The sequence below is a fragment of the Mobula hypostoma genome, chromosome 2, assembly GCF_963921235.1.
Source record: "Mobula hypostoma chromosome 2, sMobHyp1.1, whole genome shotgun sequence".
NCBI classification, from domain to species: domain Eukaryota; kingdom Metazoa; phylum Chordata; class Chondrichthyes; order Myliobatiformes; family Myliobatidae; genus Mobula; species Mobula hypostoma.
In genome coordinates, this window is record NC_086098.1 from 184,050,086 (window position 1) to 184,074,829 (window position 24,744).

Here is a 24,744-nt window from a genome sequence, read left to right on the forward strand (position 1 = left end):
GGACAGACATACAGAAAGATGCCATAGAAGAGCCAGTAATATCATGATGGATCACACTCGTCCTGCTCATGGACTGTTTGTCCCATTCCCATCAGGGAGGAGGCTATGTCGCATCCACCACAGGACCACTAAGTTCAAAAACAGTTACTTTCCCAGAGGAGATGGTTATCGACTTCAGGAGAACTTTCACCACTCTCACACCCCTCTATACAACAGTAGCACAGCAGCAGAAACTGTGAACAGTTTCAAACGCTTGGAAGGGCATATCTCGCACAACTTCTCATGGTCCCAGAACACGTCCGACACAATGAACACCTTTCTGAGGATGCTGAAGAGACTTGGACTTAGCACATCTATACTTATGTCTTTCTACAGAAGCACAGTAAAGAGTATCCCAACATGCTGCCTCATTGCTTGGCCTGGAAACTGTACTGCAGTGGATGGGAAGGCTCTACAACGGGTAGTTTCAAATGGCCCACCATATCACCAGCACAAGCCTACTTATTATCAAGGATATACAGTATATGTAAATTAGTAAATGAAAAAATCTTAAGTTCCTGAGGGATGTTGACAGGGTGAATTTTGAGAGAACATCTGATCTTGTGGGTGAATCTAGAACTAGGGGTCAACAGCTTACGACCCTTTATGATTTTTTTCCCCTGAGGTTCATGAATGTTTGGAACACTGTTCCCTCAAGGGAAGTGAAAGCAGTGTTCATGAATATTTTCAAGGCAGAACTAGAGTTTCTATATAAGGACGCTGGTGAAAGGTTACATAGAGAGAAAGGAGGCAAGAATGCAAACCTTGGGTTAACAGTCAGATCAGCCATAGTATTGTGTTGTGGAATGGCAGAGCAGTTTTAATGGGCTGATTGTCCTTTTCCTGATAAGTTTATATGTACTTATGTATATTTATAGTAAATAAAAGATGAATTTCTGACTCCAAATCTACTCCACGACTGTTTACTATCATCTCCAAAACAATGACACCCTCTGCTCCACTTTAGTCTTGTCTGTTGTTGCACTCTTGACAATTGTTTGGTCATGTTTGGGTTTACTTATTCAAGTTCCACTTCACTTGCTTACATTCATTTACTAAATTTGTAAATTAGTTGCCAAAGAAAGCACATTTCTAACTGACTGGAATTTGATGTATATTATGTTGTTTTATCACTCAAACTCTGGATTGTTTGGGGTTTGGTGCCAGAACCTATCCCTATCAGCAAAACATCATCTAGACAAATATCTGACATCCATATCAGCTATTGACCTCTCTGCCTGTTTTCCTAATGCAATCAAAATGCATGCACTCTGCAAAATTAGAGATCTTCAACCTACAACGTAGCGTTTTCCAAGAATGGGGCTCCAAGTGCTACTTGTGGAGCTGATTGCAGGGATGAGGAATGACTCACTCTAGTGACAATTATTGAGCGCTGTGTCATAGATTTATACATGCTACTGAATGCTGATGTAGAAGCATATTGAGATCACATTGGCTTAAGGAAGCAGAAATAATAGACAATAATTATTCTCATCTGATTGCAATAATTCAGATATTTTATAGCTGATGGCTCACTTCCATCCTGTTTTAGGAGAAGAAGGTTATTATAATTTAAAAGCACAATCCTGAAAATTGGAAATAAAAATAATTGGTGGAATGCTCAACTGGTCAGATAGCATCTACAAAGAGAAGAATAGCACTAATATTTCAGGTTCACAACATTTTATCAGAACTAATGCAAAATTATTAAATGGAAACCTTAGCAATGAACACAAGATGCTGAAGGAACTCAGCAGGTCAGGCAGCATCTTAGAAAATGAATAAACTGTCGACATTTCAGGCCGAGACCCTACATCAGGACTAATGAAAGATCTCACCTTGAAGGTGTTGGCTGTTTATTCATTTCCATAGATGCTGCCTGATCTGCTGCGTTCCTCCAGTATTTTGTGTGTGTTGCTTTGGATTTCCAACATCTGCAGGATCTCTAGTGAAATTGAAACCTTAATCCTTTTTCTCTTCAATTACTTAATTATTTTATGTCGTTACTTAAGGTTATTACATGGTCAGTGTACTTTTTTTTGATGAAGTGAAGAAAAAGATTATCACTTTGCCTGATAGTATTTTTTTGGATCCTGCACAAATCCTGCTTTCTGCATTTATGTTTGTCTTTTTCCTCTTTGTGTAATTTCTAGTTGCTCAACTATTTGTCTCTGCTTCAAATGTTTCAGTTGCTTACTCAGTGGAAGTTTGGTGAAGAATCCTTTCATCTCTTTAACAAGAGAAAAAACACATATAATTTGGTTTGCAGCAGAAGTGACTGCATGAAGTTAGTGCTGTAAATGTCTGCGGCAAATCGGTTGCTGATGTCAGACTTGTGCAGTACAGATCCTGAGTAAGTGTGAATCATGGAAGAGTGAGGGACAGGGATGAAGCAGAGATGAGATTTGTAATTGTCCAGTTCTGCAGTAGTCTTTAACAAAGAAGAATGCAAATGTACAGTGACAAGTACAAAAGTATGTTATGGAATGCAGAACTTCTCTGCAGATGCAGCGTTTTGAAAATCTGCGTAGCTCATTGAATTCCAGAGATTAGAGCTTCATTGCTACAAACAGTTATCAGGCAAGGAGTTTTGCTTGAAGAAGCATCATAAGTATATTACGATACCGTTAAAGTTTGATTTTGTAAATTGACCAAACAGAAGGGTAACCAAACAATTGAGAAACCAGCTATAAAATCCTGTGACTGAAAATTATTATCAATAAAGTTTTAAATACACTGTTACATAAAGCATGAAACTGAGTAACAGAATAAATACTTGGGGTGATACAGTAACATAACAGTTAGCATAATACTATTACAGTGCTAGAAACCTGTGTTCAATTCTTGCCGCTGTCTGCGAAGAGTTTGCATGTTCTCCCCGTGACTGGGTGGGTTTCCACTGGGTGCTCTGCTTTCCTCCCACATTCCAATAACATACAGTATGAGATAATTGGTCACATGGGTGTAATTGGGTGGCACGAGCTCATGGGCTGGAAGGTTTAGAGATACTATGCTATATCTCTAAATAGAAACTTTAAAATATTTTCATATAAATCATATTTTAATGCACAGATTTCAGATATAAGCAAGTTGCAGAAATATGTAGACAGTTTAGCCCAGATTCTCTAAATCAATTTCCTATGACTTATTTAATTTTGCCTCCAGGAACATATGTGTCCAAGCAAGTGTGCAAGCAAGGACCCACATATTGACCACATCAAGACTCATTCCTTTTCAATAATCACGACTGACTGCTTCAACTTAAATTCTTGCACACCAGACATTAAATCCTATGAAATCGTGTACTGTATGTTGTGTATATACATTCTGCATTCATGCATTAATTTTAACAATAGCTATTAAGCTTCTGAGTCCCAGTTCTGTTGTTTGTATTAGTGCATATCTCTAGCCACAGGGATATTCTGCACAATTTACACTCTTCCTTCACACTGATGACAAACCTACTTTTGGTCCAATGCTTTTATTTGATTAAACATGATCAGAAAAAAGCAGCAGCAAACAGTTGTAGGGAGAGATAAAACAGAAACAGGCTCTTTGGCCCATCAAGTCTATACTGCCCATTGATCACCCATTTACACTAATCTCACAGTCTCATCAACTACCCTTGGATTCTATGGCCCATCTATACACTGGGGGCAATGTACAGTGGAGCTGGCTGGTGGTGTAGTGGCATCAGCACTGGACTTCGAGGCAAATGATCCCAAGTTCGAACCTGGCTGGCTTCCTGCACGCTTTCTGTCTGTTGGGTTGAGCGTCAAGCTAGCAACTGGGCCTTGTAAAAAAAAAATCAAATGCTACAGAAACAGCAAAAATGCCACCTGATGGGCCACAAGGTGCAAAAAGGAACAACAACAACAACAACAATATACAGTGGTGCCATCCATCTGACACAGTGAGCGTGATCAGACGCTAGATTTGCTTTAATCTGGAAAAGTTTTAAGTAGTCTGTCAAAACTGCAGCAGTTGGTATATTAGATCTCTGAAAATCAGGAATGATCACAACAGCTGGCGTGAGACCATTTTGTTTTGAATTTGGAACAAGATGTCAAAATTATATAGAATTGCCAATTAAATGGTTATATGAATTATGGTTAGAACATTTGCTAGCATCTAATAGCTGCAAATTATTTCTACATCAGTGAGCTATGGTGCAACAACCCCTCGTGCTCTGTTACTGTGTGATAAAACAGATTGACACTAATGAGAGACTGTGTGATGAATCACTGGCACAGATCAGTTAGGGATGCTTAAACCTGCCCTTGAACTGCGTCTACCTAGGACAAGAGCTTTCTGGATGCAGTCTTCCTCTCCTCCCACTGCCACAGATTGCAAACAAAACCTAATAATTAAAATGACTGAGAAGTGAATGCCAGCAATAACGCTGTTCTTCAGGTCAGTCATGTTAGGTCTTTGTGAGATAGTGAGTCAGCAGCTGATTTTGCAACTTATTTTTATCTCGTGCCTCCCAAATTTAACACTTCAACATCCTTGATTTTCATCTCTTCATCATTGGGGGGTGTTCCTGCAACAGCCTAGGACATACATAGACCCCCTTTCTATCCCTCCCTCTCTAAGATCATGGCTAAAACCCACCCCTTTCTCCAGATTTTTACACATCCCTCCTCAACCTATGTCTCAGCATGAAATAGCTTCTTCTGCAGAGGAGAACAGCTTATTCTCCTCCACCATCAGATTACTCGAATAGACAGTGAACCAACAACCCATGACTACTACCTCATTATTTTTGCTCTTTTTGTACTAGTTACTTCATTTAAAGGGGTGGAGATATGTCTCTACCAAAGAAGCTTTAAGGCATTCCTCCACTCCTCTAAACTGCGGGTCACTCCTGGGTAAGGTGTAGCACCTGCTTAGCCCCCTGAGCAGGGTCATGTGAAGCCTTGGGAGCAGGTGGTGTATGGTCATATGAGCAACTATCACATCCTGGTTATGCGACCACTGACACCAGGCAGACAGTCTCTGAAGAGTAATTGATAATTGCTGGGGTCACCCATCTTGGAAAGACACTGCCCAGAAGAAGGCAATGGCAAACCACTCCTGTAGAAAAATTTCCCAAGAACAGTCATGGTCATAGACCATGATTGCCCATGTCATATGACATGGCACATGATGATGATGATGATGATATATATATATATTCTAATTTATAGGGTTTTCATGTTCTGCACTCTACTGCTGCTGCAAAGCAATAAATTTCACAACATATGTACATATGTCAGCAATATTAAATCTGAAACACAAGAAGACCTGCAGATGCTGAAAATCCAAAGCCACACACACACAATGCTGAAGGAACAGAGCAGGTCAGACAGCATTTATGGAAATGAATAAACAGTCAATGTTTTGGGCCGAGACGCTTCATCAGGACTGGAAAGGAAGGGGGGAAGTCAGAGTAAGAAGGTGGGTGAGGGGAGGAAGAAGTACAAGGTGGCAGATGATAGGTGAAACCAGGAAAGGGGAAGGTGAGAAGTTGATTGGTGAAAGAGATAAAGGGCTGGAGAAGGGGGAATCCGATCGGAGAGGACAGAAGACCATGGAAGAAAGGGAACGGGGAGGAGCACCAGAGGGAGGTGATGGGCAGGTGAGGGGATAAGGTGAGAGAGATAAACAGGAATGGGGAAGCTGATGCTAATTCAATGTTCAGTGAAACATTTTATGAAATCTCGCTGTATTGATATAAATTCAAGTTGTCTTTGCATGTGATCAAACAATATTTCGGTAAATTAGAAAACCTATCCAGATCTCCATCCAAGAGCACTGAAGGAGCAATATCACTACAGACACCACAAGCGCTCAATATGATGACTTGCCAAAGTTCACTATGGTGACTCACCATCACCTTCTCAAGAGCAGTTAGAGTTGATCAATAAATACTGGCAATGTCTGTATCTCATAAATTAGTAAATATTGAAAATAATGCACAATAATTCTTCAAGCTTTATCAGATTTCACACATAGAAAAATAAAATCCCATCAAATTCCAGCCAAAGTGATGATCATTACTGGAGCAGCCCGGTGTTACCTTATTAATGTAGTTTGTCATTGAGTGCAAGAAGCTGCACAAACTCCCAGGAGTGAGTTCAGAATTTTTCTTGTGGTTATGGGTGTATGTTAAAGAACAACAACACACACAAAATGCTGGAGGAACTCAGTAGGTCAGGCAGCATCTATGGGAATGAATAAACAGCTGAAGTTTCGGGCTGAGACCCTTCATCAGGACTGAGAAGGAAGTGGGATGATGCCAGAATGATAAGGTGGGGGGAGGGGAAAGAGGCTAGCTGGAAGGTGAAAGGTGAAGCCAGGATGGTGGGAAAGGTCAAGAACTGGAGAAGAAGGAATCTGACAGGAAAGGAGAGTGGACAATTGGAGAAGGGGAAGGAGGAGGGGATTTAAGGGGAAGTAATAGGTGGGTGAGAAGAAGTAAAAGGTCAGAGTGGGGAATTTGTTTACTGGAAGGAGAAATCAATATTGATGCTATCAGGTTGGAGGCTACCCAAATGGAATATAAGGTGTTGCACTTTGTGCTAACGGTGGCATCATCTTGGCACAAAAAGAGGCCATAGATCGACATGTTGCGACGGGAATATGAATCAAGATTAAAATGTTTGGCCACCAGGACATTCCTCTTCTATCACCAATGTAGATGAGACTGCAGAGTCTCTCTTACAATATCAACCAAGTTATTAAGTCATATTGGAGGCTCAGATCATAATCATATTGTGATACAGAACAGAAACCGGGCCTTTGACCAATTTTGTTCCTTGCTGACCATTACCTGAACTAGGGCTGTATCCTTTTATGCCATGTCTATTCAGATGGATGCCTAAAATGCCTCATAAACACCGAGATTGTATTTGATTCCACTACCCCTTATGGCAGTATTGTCCAGATATCAACCACTTTCTGTGGAAAGCACTCACATCACAGATCGTCTCTAAAACTCTTCCCCTCGTCTTAAATCTATGGCCCTCTTGTTTTTGATTCCCCTATTCTATCAATCCTCTAAGTAATTTAAAGTCTTTGGAAGATGCAATCAATCTAAATTGTTGTTTTCCTGATAAAGGGCCCTTATTGCCAGTGGGGATTGTGTTACAATAGAGGCCCTTTGTTCTAAGAATGTTACATGTCATGGTGGGGTGAAGATACATCTCTATTCAAAGGAAGCATATGGTGCTTCTTCCCTCCGCTAGCCTGCAGGTCACCCTTGGGCAAAGGGTAGCACTTGCTTAGCAACTCGATCAGGGTCACATGAAGCCATGAGACCAGGTGGTGCATGGTTGTATGAGCTGCTGATACATACCACAAGTACTGGTTATGCAACCACAGACAACCTATGAAGAGTATTGATAATGGCTGGTGTCAACCATCTTGTAAAGGCATTTCCATTTCTGCAGAAAAATTTGCCAAGGACAATCATGGTCATGGAAAGACCACAATATGGCACATAATGGAAAGACGGAAGAAGCTGCAGAAGATCGTGAACACGGCGCAGCACATCACACAAACCAATCTTCTGTCCTTGGACTCACTTTACACCGCACGCTGTCAGAGCAGTGCTGCCAGGATAATCAAGGACACGACCCACCCAGCCAACACACTTTTCGTCCCTCTTCCCTCCGGGAGAAGGCTCAGGAGCTTGAAGACTCGTACGGCCGGATTTGAGAACAGCTTCTTTCCAACTGTGATAAGACTGCTGAACGGATCCTGACCCGGATCTGAGCCGTACCCTCCAAATATCTGGACCTGCCTCTCATTTTTTTTTTGCACTACCTTACTTTCCATTTTTCTATTTTCTATTTATGATTTATAAATAAAAATTTTTAATATTTACTATCGATTTGTAATCCAGGGAGCGGGAAACACAGAATCAAATATCGCTGTGATGATTGTACGTTCTAGTATCAATTATTTGGCGACAATAAAGTATAAAGTATAAAGTAAAGCCCATTTGCTCATTTACTTCAGGGAAGGAGTCAAAGATAACTTGGAGGTTGGGCTCCAAGAACCTCAAACCAAAGTTTCTTTGGGCTACTGAAGCTGGGGTGACCCAGATTTTGGACTGGAGGCAACATTGACTTTTTAGTTTTTTATTGGTTGAGGAGATTTGTTCTAATCCAGTCAGAAACTTGTACGATGTTATAGTGAGAAATTGCGGAAAGCTTTCAAATGATCAGAAAATGTTGCTTGCACTGAAATAGTCAATATACATTAGAAGTAGTTATGGATGTGTTTGCTAAAATCATGGCTTGCATACAATTATGAGGGTGTCGTAATCTGGCTGAAGGGAATGTTCCATTAATTTGGGGGAGAAAAGCAAATTTAACTCCTTTATTCAAAATGTGATAAAGATGGGAAGCAGAGAACTGCAAGTCTGCCAGCTCAACAGTTGTATAGGAAAAATCATGGAAACTATTAATGAAACAAGGAACAGAAAATATTCAAAGTAATCAAAGTCAACATGGTTTCATGCAAAGTAAATTAATCCTGACCAAGTTATTTTGAAGTACTTTGAAGAAATAACTTTTGTGTAGGTAAAGGAGGACTGATGCATGTACCATACTTGGATCTCCAAAAAACATTTGAAAAGATGCAGCATCAGACTCAGGGTCCGGTTTAATATTACTGGCATATGTGGTGAACTTTGTTAACTTAGCAGCAGCAGTGCAATGCAATACATGATAAAAGAGAGAAAAAAATGTGAATTACAGTAAATATATATGTAATAGTTAAACTAAATACTTAGTACAAAAAATAGATAATACAAGTTGTGAGGTAGTGTTCATGGGTTCAATTTTCATTCAGGAATCGGATGGCAGAAGGGAAAAAGCTTTTTCTGAATTGTTGATTCACAGATTCAAAGCACATTTTTTATCAAAGAATGTATAAATTATACACCTTGAAATTTGTCTGCTTACAGGCAACGACAAATCAAGAAACTTAAATAACCCAATTGAAAAAAAAGACCAAAAACCACTGCACAGAGGAAGAGAGAGAGATAAAAACACATTGTGCAAACAATAGAAACAAACCAACAGTATCCCAAACCAGACTGAGTCCCAGATCTACTCCCGGAGCAGCCGGCGTGGGCCAAGCCAAGTGTAGAACCCAGATTTCACACCAGCAGGGTAGGAACGCACAGCAGCCAGCTCAGTTCACAGCCTTGGCGCCATGGAAAAAAGAATGAACATTGAGTGTGAGTGTTTGTTTTCAGGTACTGTGCCTCCTTCCTGATGGTAGCAATGAGAAGAAGGCATGTCCTGGGTGGTGAGGGTCCTTAATGATGGACGTTGCCTTTCAGAGGTGCTGTTCCTTGAAGATGTCCTGGATATCACAGAGGCTAGTGCCAATGCTGAAGCTGACAAATTTTACAATTCTCTTCAGTTTACTTCAATCCTGTGTAGTGTATCCCACCCTATATCGGATGGTGATGCAGCTAGCTAGAATACTCTCCACAGTACATCTCTAGAAATTTGTGAATGTTCATAGTGATATACCAAATATCCTCACACTCCTAATCCTATATAGCTGCTGTCATGCCTTCTTTATAGCTGCATCAATATGTTGGGTCCAGATTAGGTCCTCAGAGATTTTGACACCCAGGAACTTGAAATTGCTCCCTCTCTCCACTTCTGATCCCCCGATGAGGATTGGTGTGTGCTCCCTCATCTTACCCTTTCTGAAGTCCACAATCATTTCTTCGGTCTTTCTGGAGTTGAGTGCAAGGTTGTTGCTGCGACAACATTCAACTATCTGGTATTGTGAAAAAGATTACTGTGAAGAATGGAAGGTTCTGATCTGAGCAGTAATGTTTTTGACTTTTCACAGGGATACCGTCTGATACCAAGACCCAGTTGTTATTCCATTATCACCCCTTGTTGTTCAGGGCTAATGCAGGATAGGATTATATACTTTGCTGTGTCGTGGAGGCAAAGTTGTTCACACCAAGGGCAGAAGCGTGATTGAGGTGAGTATCAAAGTCTTCCTTTCAGTGGGCGATGACTGCTTCTCTATCCTTGGCAGTTTCAGCTCTCTTACTAACTGATAGTGAGGTGGACCTTTGGGTTTTTTTGAGCTATAGATGTTCTTGGCCATCTGTGTCTGTCGAGGTCATCAGTAAATTACAAAGGTGTGCAGTAAATGTGACCTTGGTATATCCTGAGAAAAACAAAGTGTCAGATCTTTGTCCATCAATTGTTCTGCTATTTTATCTTTATACTCAGCAACTTATGTTGCAAACGTTTTAAGGTTGTAAATACAAGGAAACATTGAGAAAGGTTATTCTGCCCATTATGTTGTTCCTCATAGAATATATTTAATCTGTAGCCACTGGATAAATCCGAAATTGATGTTCAAACGGGAATAACTAAATCAAGAATACAAAACCATGAGAAATGTCTCGAGTCTCAAAGGTAAGTCAGTGAAAAATAAATCAAGTATAACAGCACACATTATTTAATCAGGAATTAGGCTGTATTCTACATCTGGTATTGCCATGGTCCCAGTGGTATTAGAACCAAAGAGTGATCCATAACATGCAATCATTATGCCTTCTTTACAACCTTCAGATTTATGCTTACCAAGCACTTTTTCTTTAAAGAGTCAAGCATCATTCTTTTGACAGATGTCTATTCCATGCTTCTTTCGATGGGGAAGAAATACATTTCTCATCGTTCCTCTACTTTGGGGCTTGGACACAGATATTAGTCTGTGTTGCATAATTTAACATAAATAATTTAAAAAACTGTTCAGCATGCTATTGTTGAATACTGTGGGGATAGAATTCATTTTTTCCAATTAATTTAGAAGGGAATTGATAGAGAATGCTGCATTATAAGACATAAGGGAGAGGAGCAGAATTAGGCCATTCAGCCCATTGAGTCAGCTCTGTAATGTGATCATGGCTGATTTATTAGCCCTCTCAACTCCATCCTCCTGCATTCTGCCCATAACCTTTGATGCCCTTACTAATCAAGAACCCATCTTCTTTAAACATAGCAATGACTTGGCCTCCATAGCCTTCTGTGGCAATGTACTCCATAGATTTACCATCCCCTGGCTAAAGAAATCCCCCTCATCTCTGTTTTAAAGGGTCATCTTTCCATTCTGAGCCTGTGCCCTTTGGTCCTAGACTCTGCTACTATTGGAAACATCCTTTATATGACGACTCTATCAACGCCTTTCAGCATTTGGTAAGTATCAATGCGATTCCCCCTGATTCTTTTCAACTCCAATGAATACAGGCTCAGAGCCATCAACTCTCCTCATACATTAACCTTTACATCATGTAAACCTCTGGATCTTTTCCAATGCCAGCACAATTATGGGGTGGATTTACTTTCTAATAGTCTAATTCCAAGTTGGCAGACTGCATTAATAATGATGGAAACAAAGTAAAAAAAAAACCATTGAAACATTTCTTGAACTGTAACGATATCCAATTACTGCTTATATGCTCAGAGACCACATTATTAGGTACACGTGTACACCTGCTTATTAATGTAAATACCTAATCAGCCAATCATATGGCAGCAACTCAATGCATAAAAGCATACATATGTGGTCAAGAGATTCAGTTGTTAGTCGGACCAAACAGCAAAATGGAGAAGGAATTGTAATCTAAAGGACTTTGACTGGGAATAGTTGGTGTCAGATGGGGTGGTTTGAGTATCTCAGAAACTGCTGATCTTCTGAGCTTCACATGTAGAGAAGTCTTGAGAGTTTATAGAAAATGGAGCAAAAACAAACAAAAAAAAATCCAGCAGGAGGCAATTCTGTGGGCAAAAGTGAGAGAGGTCAGTGAAGAATGGCTGAACTGGTTCAAGCTAACAGGAAGGTGTCAGTAACTCAAATAAACACATGTTAATACAGTAGTTTGCAGAAAAGCATCTCAGAATACACAACACATCAATCCTTGAAGTGGATGGACTACAGCAGCAGAAGACCATGAATATACACTCAATTGCCACTTTATTAGGTATTATCCTCAATTAAGTATCAGTTTAACCTTAAAATGGAAAATAAATTTAATGGTTTAAACACAAATGTTCTTTCACACTAGGTAGGCATGTCACATATATGTTCTGTTGTTTAAATGCTGGCCCAGATAGACTGAAAAGACACAGTGTCAGTCAGGACGAGAGCCAATTTCGCTCACTCTCCACGATGGTCATCTCTGTGGTACTGAGGCTATGAGGACTGTCCTGGCTGCTGTGGTTTGTGCCCGCTAATATGACAAACTGATAAATGAGGCTTTGGGCCTGCTCCATGCTGTTCCGGGGTTCAAATCTGAGGACTCATTTTTGCTTCAGAATGCAGTTGTTTGCTTCAATTGTTTGCATGTTTTTTTTCCCTTTCTCTTTCACATCGAGTGTTGGTCTTTTATTTTTATTTTATTCTTTTTTTCTTTAATTGGGTTCTTTCAGGTATCTTGCTTTGTAGCTACCTGTGAGCAAGCAAATCTCAAGGTTGTGTAATTCATACATTCTTTGATCATAAATGAATCTTGAATCACATATACAACACCTAAAGAGCACCAATGCTGGTGATGTTGTATTGGCTGCAAGTTTTGGCCTTATGGATCAATTCCACAGACCTCACTCCTCACTCCTAACTCTTCCACTTTCCAATTTGTGTACCAGTCATTTGAATGACATAACTTGAACTCCATAGAAGTTTACAACAGTTTACTCTTAGTCCTGCCAACTTTACCTAAATTAGAAGAAAGGAAAAAAAAAACTCCTGAATAGGTTTTGTTGTTTAACACAACAATAAACCCTGATAAAGAATCATGTTTAGAACCAATGAGATATTAACCATAAAGGAGGAGGAAACACACTTTGAAAGCACACTATATTTCTGAAAATGTGGCTTCCAAAGTACTGCATGCAATCAGTTATACCTGGAAACACACGGGGTGGGTGAATGAACTCTCGAAGGTGTGTTTAGTGGCATTATTGCTCCTTCCTGATATCCCTTCTGTGGAAATGAATAAGTATAACTTTATCCAGGTAGGTTGAGATCAAAGGCACACAGGTTATTAACTTTAGTTTTGCCATCTGGATTGCCTAGTTTGAGATTTAGCTACATTTAGGGTAGCCTAGCTAGAAAATAATTCTGAAAGCTGTCAGTAATTTCTGTTGCAAGCACCAGTGGTATTTGGTGGGTGAGACCACTGATTTGTATTGTCATAAAACTGGGGTGACACAGTAGCGTAGTTGTTAGCATAATGCTTTACAGCACAGGCGATGGGTTCACTTCCCACTGCTGCTTATAAGGAGTTTGCACGTTCTTCCTGGGATCGTGTGGGTTTGTGATTTCCTCCAACATTCCAAAGATTTGCCAGTTACTAGATTAATTCTCATTTTAAATTGTCCTGTGATTAGGCTAGGCTTTAATTGGGGGGTTGTTGGGTAGTGTGGCTTGAAGAGGCTGCTCATTGTTATATTTCAATAAATAAAATCATACAGAAAACAACTTGAAGGCATGTGTAAGAGCTTTGGTATTATTTGCTCATTGCATTCTGACTGTCAAAGAATATAGTTAAGTCTAAGCAAATATATTCAGACGCATTATGAATTTTCACTATTTAATTGTTGTACTTTACAGTTGTGGGGATGCAGCAGTGATAGTTTCAAATAAGACTTTGCACTAAACGATAACATGTTAATTATCATGTATGCCTTGGTAGCAACATCTGGTGAATTTTCATTATTCAAATATCAACTTCCTCTTCTCCAAGTTGGAACCCATAGTTCCATTACAGCCTGGATTTGCATGTATCTGAATATGTAAAATTGGTTAAGGGTAAATATCATACCTCGGTGCTATACAAGCTGATTTAAAACATTTAGACCCAATGCATTTTGGGGGACTGCTTTGTGGAGCATCTTTGCTCCATTCACTACGGAAGACAGGAATTCAGGAAAGGCAGGAAGAAAGGCCACCTACTTCAAGGTGACTTCCAATTCCAATTCCAACATGTCGGCTGATGGCCTCCTCTACCACCACGATGAGGCCACGCTCAGGAGTAATACCTCGAATTCCATCTGGGTAGCTTCGATGTTAAAAGTAAAACCTTACCTCTGATGTCCCCCTTATATTTTCTTCCAACTGTCCTAAAAGTATGCCTTTTTATAATAATCATTGCTGCCCTGGGAGAAAGGCACTGGCTATCCACTTGCCAAATCGGTACCTTCCCACAACTACATAAACTATGTCAGGGGTTGTGCAGGAGAGCAACAACAGATCTAACACACTCCCATGGCAAAACAGAGCTTCAAGATCCACAGAAGGTTCAACATTTTTATTTATGTCATCAGAAGCCGTAAGAAAGATACGTCCATCATTTTCTTTCTTGATTTATTCCAATGCCATAACAAATGAGACCAATACTTGCTTTGACAGAAATCTGCTAACTTGAACACAGCACTGGAAGTGCAACTGAATCATCCATTTGAACAGCCTTCTTGTGTTAGTCATTCCAGCCCTGGGAAAAAGTCCCTGGCTATCCACACGATCAATGCCTCTCATCATCTTATACACCTCTATCAAGTCACCTCTCATCCTCCAGTGCTCCAAGGAGAAAAGGCCAAGTTCACTCAACCTATTGTCGTAAGGCATGCTTTCCAATCCAGGCAACATCCTTGTAAATCTCCTCTGCACTCTTTCTATAGTATCCACATCCTTCCTGTAGCGAGGTGACCAGAACTGAGCACAGTATTCCAAGTGAGGTATAACCAAGGTCTTAAATAACTGTAACATTACCTCACGGCTCTGAAACTCAATCCCATGGTTGATGAATGCCAACACACAGTACGCCTTCTTAACAACAGTGTCAACCTGCACAGCAGCTTTGAGTCTCCTATGGACATGGACCCCGAGATCTCTCTGATCCTTGACACTGTCAAGAGTCTTACCATTAATATTATATTCTGCCTTCAAATTTGACCTTCCAAAATGAACCACTTCACATTTATCTGGGTTGAACTCCATCTGCCACTTCTCAGCCCAGTTCTGCATCCTATTGATGTCCTGCTGTACCCTCTGACACCCCTCCAGACTATCCACAACACCCCCAACCATTGTGTCATCAGCAAACTTACTAACCCATCCCTCCACTTCTTCATCCAGGTCATTTATAAAAATCACGAAGAGGAGGGGTCCCAGAACAGATCTCTGTGGAACACCGACCTCCATGATGCGAACCATCTATAACCACCCTTTGCCTTCTGTAAGCAAGCCAATTCGGGATCCACAAAGCAAGGTCTCCTTGAATCCCATGCCTCTTTACTTTCTGAATGAGCCTTGCACGGGGAACCTTATCAAATGCTTTACTGAAAGCCATATACACTACATCCACTGCTCTACCTTCATCAATGTGTTTTGTTACATCCTCAAAGAATTCAATTAGGCTCGTAAGGAATGATCTGCCCTTAACAAAGCCATGCTGACTACCGCTAATCAAGATTATGTCTCTCCAAGTGCTCATAAATGCTGCCTCTCAGGATCTTCTCCAAAAAACTTGCCCACCACTGAAGAAAGACTCACTGGTCTATAATTTCCTGGGTTATCCCTACTTCCTTTCTTGAACAAGGGAATAACATTTGCAATCCTCCATTCCTCCAGTCCTTCTCCTGTCTCTATTGATGATGCAAAGATCATCACCAGAGGCCTGGCAGTCTCCTCCCTCACTTCCCGCAGTAGCCTGGGGTATATCTCATCTGGTCCTGGTGACTTACTTAACTTAATGATTTTCAAAAGCTCCAGCACATTCTCTTTCTTAATGTCTATATGTTCAACCGTTTCAGTCCACCATAAGTCATCCCCACAATTACCAAAGTCGTTTTCTCCGGTGAATACTGAAAATGAGCAAGAAGAGCAACTAAAAGAATTTTTAGGATGGAAAAGGTGAAATATAAAAGTAAGCTAGCAAGCAATATCAAAATGGATTGCAAAATCTTTTTCAAGTATGTAAAAAATAAAAGAGAGATGAGAGTGGATATAGTGGTAGTAGTTGTAGGCAACTGCTGATCCCAGGAGATCATGGGTTTGCGTTTCTGGTGGACTGTGTCCTCTCAAGGACGGGAAGATTTGAAGAACCAGCGGTTGCCCATGCAGCGGGTTCCCTCTCTCCACGTCACTGATGTAGTCCAAGGGAAGGGCAAGCGCCGATACAGCTTGGCACCAGTGTCATCGCAGAGGTTGCCAGAGTGACAACCTTAGGAATCAGAGTGGATATAGGACCACTAGAAAATGAAGTCGGAGAAATAATTACAGGGAAAAGGAGATGGCAGATGAAATAAATGATTATTTTGCATTTGTCCTCACTGTGGAAGACACTAGCAGTGTGCCAGATGTTGAAGGGTGTGAGGGAAGCTAAGTGAGTTACTATTGAAAGGGAGAAGGTGCTCAAAAAGCTGAAAGACCTAAAGATACGTAAATCACCCAGACCAGATGAACTGCACCCCAAGGTTCTGAAAGAGGTAGTGGTAGTGAAAGAGATAGAGGTAGTGAAAGAGGTAGTGGAGGCATTAGTAATAAAAATCATGGGATTGTTATTATGGGAAAATTATGGGAAAATTACAAATGTCACTCTACTCTGTAAGAAAGGAGGAAGGCAGCAGAAAAGAAATTATGCATCAGTTAGCCAGACCTCAGTGGTTGGGAAGATGTTGGATTCAATTGTTAAGGATGAGGTTATGGAGTACTTGGTGACACAAGACAAGACAAAGTCAGCGTGACTTCCCTGAGGGAAAATCTTGTCTAACGAACTTGTTGGAATTCTTTGAGGATAGATAAAAAGGATGCAGTGGATGTTGTATATTTGGGCTTTCAGAAGGCCTTTGACAAAGTGCCACACGTTAGGCCGATTACCAAGTTAAGAGTCCATGGTATTACAGGAAATTTACTGGCATAGTTAGAGCATTGGCTGATTGATAAGAGGCAGCAAGTAGGAATAAAAGGATTTTTTTTGGTTGGCTGCCAATATCTACTGGTGTTCTGCAGGTGTTGGTATTGGGACTGCATCTTTTTATGCTGTTTATCAATGATTGAGATGGTGGAATAGATGGCTTTGTTGCCAAGTTTGCAGATGATATGAAGATTGGTGGAGGGGCAGGTAATATTGAGAAAGCAAGTGGGCGGCAGATTAGGAGAATGGGCAAGAAAGTGGCAAATGAAATACAACATTGGAAAATGCATGGTCATGTACTTTGGTAGTAGAAGTAAATATATAGACTATTTTCAAATGGGGAGAAAATCAAAAATCTGAGATGCAAATGGACTTGGGAGTCCTTGTGCAGACACCCTAAAAGTTAACTTGCAGGTTGAGTCAGTGGTGATGAAGGCAAATGAAGTGTTAGCACTCATTTCAAGAGGTCCAGAATACAAGATCAGGGATGTGATGCTGAGGCTTTATAAGGCACTGGGGAGGCCTCACCTTGAGTATTGTGGACAGTTTTGGGCTCCTCATCTAAGAAAAGATGTGCTGGTGTCGGAGAGGATCTAGGGGTGATTCACAAGAATGATTCTGGGAATGAAAGAGTTATCACATGCAGAATGTTTGATGGCTCTGGGCCCGTACTCACTACAATTTAGAAGGATGGGGGTGGGATCTCATTGAATCTTTTTGAATGTTGAAAGCCCTAGACAAAATAGCTGTGGAAAGGACTCCATGGGGAGTCTAGGACAAGAGGACACAGCCTCAGGATAGAGTGGTGATCATTTAAAGTAGAGATATAGAGAAGTTTCTTTAGCCAGAGGTGGTGAATTTGTGGAATTTGTCACCACAGGCAGCTGTGGAGGTCGTTGAGTGCATTGATGGCAGGGATTGATATGTTCTTGATTGGACATGTCATCAAAGTTCATGGGGAGAAGTCCAGAGAGTAATGCTGAGGAGGAGAAAAAAGGATCGGCCATGATTGAATGGCGGAGCGGACTCGATGGACCAAATGGCCTAATTCTTCTCCTATCTTTTATGATTTTATAAAATTAATTTTTGAGGCAGTGTAAATGGGTTCATTGTCCATTCAGAAATCTGATGGTGCAAGGGAAGAAGCTGTTCCTAAAATGTTGAGTGTGTGCCTTCAGGCTCCTGTACCTTCTCTTTGGTGGTAGCAATGAGAAGGGGCCTGCCCTGGGTGATGGGGGTCCTTAATGATGGATGCCGCCTTTGAGAGGCGTTATTTTTTGAAGATGTCCTCGATGCAAGGAATGATTTAGTGATTTACAATTTACAATTTACAATTGCAATCCCTGTCAGACAATGCCCAAAATGTAACTAATTGTATCTGTGAAACATAATTTTTTTTAGACTACTTCTTACTTCCAATTGTGCATATGAAGATAGACAATTAAGTTGATAACCACTATGACTTAATTGACATTTCAGTACAATTTATTCAAATATTTAGTTCTGTATTACCAATTACAATCACAGGTCACAAATCTGGGTGATTCAAGTTGTTGTTTTGTTTGTCCTTGCTCTTTGGAATTGATTACTCAGGAATAATGCCAGCTTAACATGTCTAAAGTTCATATGTGTTAATTAAAGGAACAAATGGAATTTGTCTTATGGGAAACATTGATAAGACTTTATTGGCATTTAATAAAGTTGATTTAACAATTAAAATGATCACATAGACAAGCTTATCATATTTATGTAATTATGAATGTGATGAAGATACGGTCACTGCCATCACCACCATGGTCACAGTTAAATTATAGCCTGAAGCACTTCAGTGGTTTTTATTGCAGTCGTTTAAAAACACCCATATTTTATAGCTTTCATCCAGAATTAATGATGTCCCAACTGCTTGAAAAGATGAGAACTGAAAAGATTTTTGAATTTAGTAAAGCATGAACAGGAAATTGATTTAATAGTCCATAAGACGTAGGAGCAAAATTAGGCTATTCAGCCCATCAAGTCTTTTCTGCATTCATTCATGGCTGATTTATTATCCCCATAACCTCTGATGCCCTTACTAATCAAGAACCCATCACCCTCTGCTTTAAATCCAAATGACTTAGCCTCCACAAATGTCTGTGGCATGGAATTCCACACATTCACCACCCTCTGGCTAAAGAATTTCCTCCCTCTTCTTCTCTGTTCTAAAGGGATGTCCTTCTATTTTAAGCTGCGACCTCTGGTTCTAGACTACCCACTATAGGAAACATTTCAAGATTCGACAGGCTTCAATCTAAAGTCCAACGAGGACAGGGCCAGAGCAATCAAGTACTCTTCATATGTTAACCCTTTCATTCCTGGGATAATTCTCATGAACCTTCTCTGGACTCTCTCCAATGCCCGATCATCCTTTCTCAGGTAAAAGGAAAGTGCTCACAATTTTCCAAGTGCAGTCCAACCAAAGCCTTATAAAGCCTCAGTATTACACCTTTGATCCAAGTCAATAGATCAAAGGAGTAAACTAACAAAAGATATGAAGAACTTGGCAATAGCAAAGTGGAGAAAGATATGTTCAATGCCTAAACAGGAAGCATTATATTGGGGAATTAAGGTGACCGGGAAATTAAAATTATCACTCTCTGAATGATGTACAAGCATACTAGAGAGAAAAAAAATGTAGTGAGGAACCAAGGATATAGTGACTTTAATATAATTAGTCATGAAATAACACTGTGGAAGTAAATAGGGTTAAACGTCTAAGACACTCCCTTCATCTGAAAGCTTACTTTCCAAAGTTTTAAAAGAGGTGACTGAAGATTCAAATGCTGGGTGTTTATCTTAACAGAATTTTCAAGTCTTCAGAAATATTTTGTGGATTTAAATGCTATAAACAAAAGCTCACTGTTCCTAACAGGAATGAAAGGGAAAATGGGAATTATAGGCCAGTTATCCAGACATCAGAGGTTAGGAAAATTCTGAATTTGATTATTATGGGCTTTGGAACAGGGCACTTAGGAGTTTTTTTAATATGATAAGATTGTTACTTTTGACTTGATGATGAACTTCTGAAATTAAGGGAAATCACATTTGTCAAAATCAATCCTTACTGCATGCAGTATAATCAGGACAACATTCACGTACAGGCTGATAAATGACAGGCAATGTCCAGCATGAAGGATTTACCCATCTACCCTTACAAGGTTCAAGGGATCAAGGGGTCAACTTTATTCACCATATACATTTACATGTATTAGGAATTTGCTGGGGTGTGTTGACTTTACTTTCAACAAATCACAAAGTTCAACAATGATAAAGAATAAAGAATTATATAAAAATAAAATTAGAGGTACAGACATGGAATAAAATGTGCACAAATACATAAAAATCAGTATGTATTTACAGTGTAAATTACTGCCCGTTACGCAGCTGGTGTTCAGGTCAGCAGTGAAGGTCCTCCATCTCAGCCTGTCCATGTTGTCACAGACAGATATAGAAGGATATTTCATTGCCGTTTCCATAACAATTTTGTTTTACCAGTCAGGGTTGTTGGTCCTGAGCTGAATTCCTGAACCTGGAGGACTGGTGGACCACTCTTAGTCTGGCCTCTACCTGTTTGGTCTGGGTGACCCTACCAAGAGCCAAAGCAGAAAGCCCTGACTCCAGCCAACATATCTCTCCAGGTCATTGAGGCACGCAAGTCTCCAAACCCCATAGCAAGTTTGTGATCCTCTTGGGGGATTTACAATGTAAACAATATTATAAAAGGTTGTTTCAAATATGTACAGTGCATTGTAGTGACTGAAGTAATAGATAGAGTGGTGGGGGGGCTAACTGAATGGTTGATTAGATTAACTGCTTGTGGGAAGAAACTTTTAAGATGGTGTGAAGTTTTTGTTTTAATAAACCTTCAATGACACTACTATTTCTGAGTTCTCCACCTTCAATATTTTAGGGATATTATTGATCAGAATTCTCACTGGATCTGCAACATAAATATTAAAACTATAGGAAAAGGTCGGATGTTGGGGAATTCTAATTTCCCGAGGCCTTTCCACCATCTTCTAGTACAAAGCAAGAGTAAAATGGAAAACTTCCCACATTACCTAGATGAGGACAACAACAACAATACCTGAAAAGAATTTCAATACTATCCCAGACAAAGCTCCCTGGTTGATTGGTACTCTATTCACCACAACTTGCTTTCATCTTTCCTCTACTGCTATACCGTGGCCAAAAAAGTGCAGTGTAGTTATCCTCCAAGGCTATTCCAACAGCAACTCAAAAGCCATGTTGCTACCACCAAGAAGACAAGACAGTAGGTGTGTTGGTAAACATCAAAGCCATGCTTTTCTAACTTGTAATCAGCACTCCTTCCTCACTATTAAACTTAAATCTGGAGGGTCCTTCCTCTGTGCAGCCTGTTTACATAGCAGTCAAGGCAATGTTCAAGAAGGTGATTCAACATACACTTTTCAAGGGCACTTCAGTATGCACATTGCCTTGCCAACAATAACCTTATCCTCTCTATTAATATGAAGATCTTGAGTTTTTGAATGAGATTAGTGGGAAGAAGCAATAATGTTCAAGTTTGCTTAATTGTTACTTAACTATACGTGAATACAGCTAAATGAAACAGTGCTACTCCAGGGCCAAGGTGCAAAACACGGTACCAACAGTCATAATTAGCACAAGATATAGATAGCAGATTGCAAGCATACATAAGATATCAGTAAATTACAGCCACACAAAAAATATAGTCCAAGTCCCTGAGTCCATGAGTGCCACAGCAGTCTGCAGTCAAACACAATACAGCCTGTCTTTTGGCAAGTGGACACTGGGGGCACTGCACCAACTCTAGCGTGGGCACTGCACCACACTGCCCCAGCGCTCTGGTGGAGCACACCAACTTTGGCGGCTCCACCCCGATGGCTGCAAATAGGCTTTACCACGGCTCAAAGCCTAGTCCTCACCACGACCAAGGTTACACAGCTCCTCTGCCGTCAGTCAATAAACCAGTGAACTGGACTTGCACCATTCCACATCACCAATGTCCACCTGTCTTGCGATCACAAGAAAAGCGACTATGACAGTCACTCACTGGCAGCTGCACACCTCCTTCATCCACCGACAGCTCTCTGCCACAGGCAGCATCACAGTCCACACCAAGTCCGGCTTCTCCAGTTTCTCAGTCAATGAGCAACTCACCGATGGGTTAGACCTGCAGTACTTTAATATCCAGCAGGGTTTTGCGATCATAAAAAAATGTTCAAAAAAGGCAACACATTTAGTTGACTCCATAGAAGCTGCTGTGTCTGAGTGATGTAATTGGATTTTCCAAAATAAATGAGAGGCTGCAGCATTGGAAGTTATTTAGCAACATTAGAATGACCAGTTTGTTGGTAAGTACTGTGGGGGAATTGAAGTTTGGCTCATTAACAGAAAAAGAGATTGGGAATAAATGGGACAATTTTTCAATTGGCACATTGTTACTAGTATGAAACCACAAAAATTAGAGCTTGGTCTTCAGCTACTTACAATCTACATGAAGAATTACATGGGGGAGCTGAAGATAGATAGCAAATGGATTTGGTTATCCCTGTTTTTCAAACTCAACTCATTCATGAATCAATTTAACTCAGACTAGATTTCCTGTTTTCTGTTATTAGTTACAGAACTAACTGACACAATTCATGTTCTCATTTCCACTTTTGTGCCACAAATTGATTGTATTCTGATAATTTAATAAAGATTGCAAACTAACTTTGAGATAGTCTAAGATCTTTATTAAATAGTCAGAATACAAGCAGAAGTCCATCACTCAGCTTTGTGGCTTTTTCAGTTATTTGAAGGGCACTCTGAACACCGAATGGGAAGCATCAGAACTCACTGCAGGCAGCCAAGTCTGCATGGTGTGCCTTAACTTGCTGATGGCTTTATCTCACTGTTTGCTTAGGACAGCAAGCTTCTCACCTGTAATATCCTCGCACCTGAATGGCAAGCTGCTCATGCCTCACATTTCTGTGTCTCCTGTGCAGAGCAAACTACCTTTGTCTCTGCTTCTGTAATAGACTTCTGGCTTTTTCCACCTACCTTTCCAGTCGTGATGAAGGGTCGCAGTCTTAAATCTCAACTGTTCATTCCTCTCCATAAATGCTGCTTGACATGGTGAGCTTCTCCAGCATTCTGTGTGTGTTCCTTCAGATTTCCAGGCCTGTTCTGGATTTTGAGGACTGTCCTTGTGTGTGGGTGGGAGAGAGGAAAGGGGCTTGTTTTGTTGTTGTTTAGTTGTGTTTGTTGTGTTCTGTTTTATTCTGCTGAGCATTGTGTTGATTGTTGACTGTATTTCACTTTCTGCTTCTAATGTATATATGATAATATGAGATGGTGGCACGTTTGGATGCAACAGCTTCTATGGGCTAACCAAAGGTATTATTGCCTTTTTTTTAGTAATATTTCTATGATTGCAGTGCCCTGCTGGACACCAAGAGCTTAAAGTACTGTAGTTCTACCTCATCAGTGAGTTGCTTGTTGGTGGAGAATCTGAAGGAGTTGGATTGGGTGTGATTGTGCTGTTGCTTGCCTCAGAGAGGTGTTGGAATCAACACATGAACATGGCATGCAGTGTAACAGCGAGTGATCACAGGACCCTGTTGGACATTGGTAGAATGCTGCAAGTCTGATTCACAAGTTTATTGGTGAATGGTGGGGAAGCTACATGCCCTCAGTCATGGCGAGCACTAGAACTCAAGCCACAGTATTGCCCATTTGCAGACGCCCAGGAGAGAGGCATTGAAGATGGTGTGCTGGAGGCAGTGTGGCAGGACATCCAACTGTAGTTAGTGCTGCCCTTCGGTGTTCATTTGGCAGAAGGTTAGCTCTATTGTGTTCAACTACAGACTGCTGCAACATTCATCGACTCAGGGACTTTGTCTTCTTTTGTGCGACTGTGTTTTGCTGCTGTTTAATAGTATATGTGCTTGCTATCTTAGATGTGCTGTATGAGCCTTGTGACCATTGGTAGTGTATTTTGCACCTCGGCCCTGAAGTAACACTGTTTCATTTGGCTGTATTCATGCATGTTTGAATGACAATTAAACTTGAACTTCAACTTAATAAACAAATCTGAATCTAATTCTGCTTTTGATCTGCAGTCTCTTGTGTCTCTCTGTACAGATGTCACGTGAACAAGTGCTGCTGTGTGACTGTCATCATTCCCCAACAAAGAAGTGCACTTAGCCTCCAGAGACAAGACTACGTTCTCCAGACTCAAAAGAGAATGTGGAGATGGACTTCTCACTCTTTGTCATTAACAGTCATATGAGCCACGTCTGAAAGTTTACCAAACCATTTTTCTGTACATCAGCAACACACTTATTGATAATAAAAGAACTTAAGGAGTTTAGCTTTACTTGTCACGTGTACATGAAAGCATACAATGAAAAGCATAATTTTGCGTCAATAGCCAACACAGTCCAAAGATGGTGCTGGAGGCAGCCTGCAAGTGTTGCCACTCCTCTGGTGCCAACAAAACATGCCCACAACTACTAACCCTGAGAGAGCCTAAGACCAGAGAACACAACCTCAGTCTAGAGGGGCGTCCTTTTAGAATGGATATGAGGAGGAATTTCTTTAGCCAGAGAATGGTGAATCTGTTGAATTTGTTGCCACAGGCAGCTGTGGAGGCCAAGTCTTTATGCATATTTAAAGCAGAAGTTTACAGATTCTTGACTGATCGGGGCATGAAGAGATAAGGGGACAAACAG

At 40.5% G+C, this 24,744-nt stretch overlaps 1 long non-coding RNA gene across 1 annotated transcript in view; it reads left to right on the forward strand.

Annotated features, from left to right (window-relative positions):
* Nucleotides 1–24,523, forward strand: part of LOC134360297 (uncharacterized) — a 98,263-nt gene extending 73,740 nt beyond the window's left edge. The window contains exons 3-4 of the long non-coding RNA XR_010021310.1: nucleotides 11,167–11,267; nucleotides 24,155–24,523. This is a non-coding gene — a long non-coding RNA (uncharacterized LOC134360297). The remainder of the gene's footprint in view (nucleotides 1–11,166; nucleotides 11,268–24,154) is intronic.
* Nucleotides 24,524–24,744: the final 221 nt, after the last annotated feature.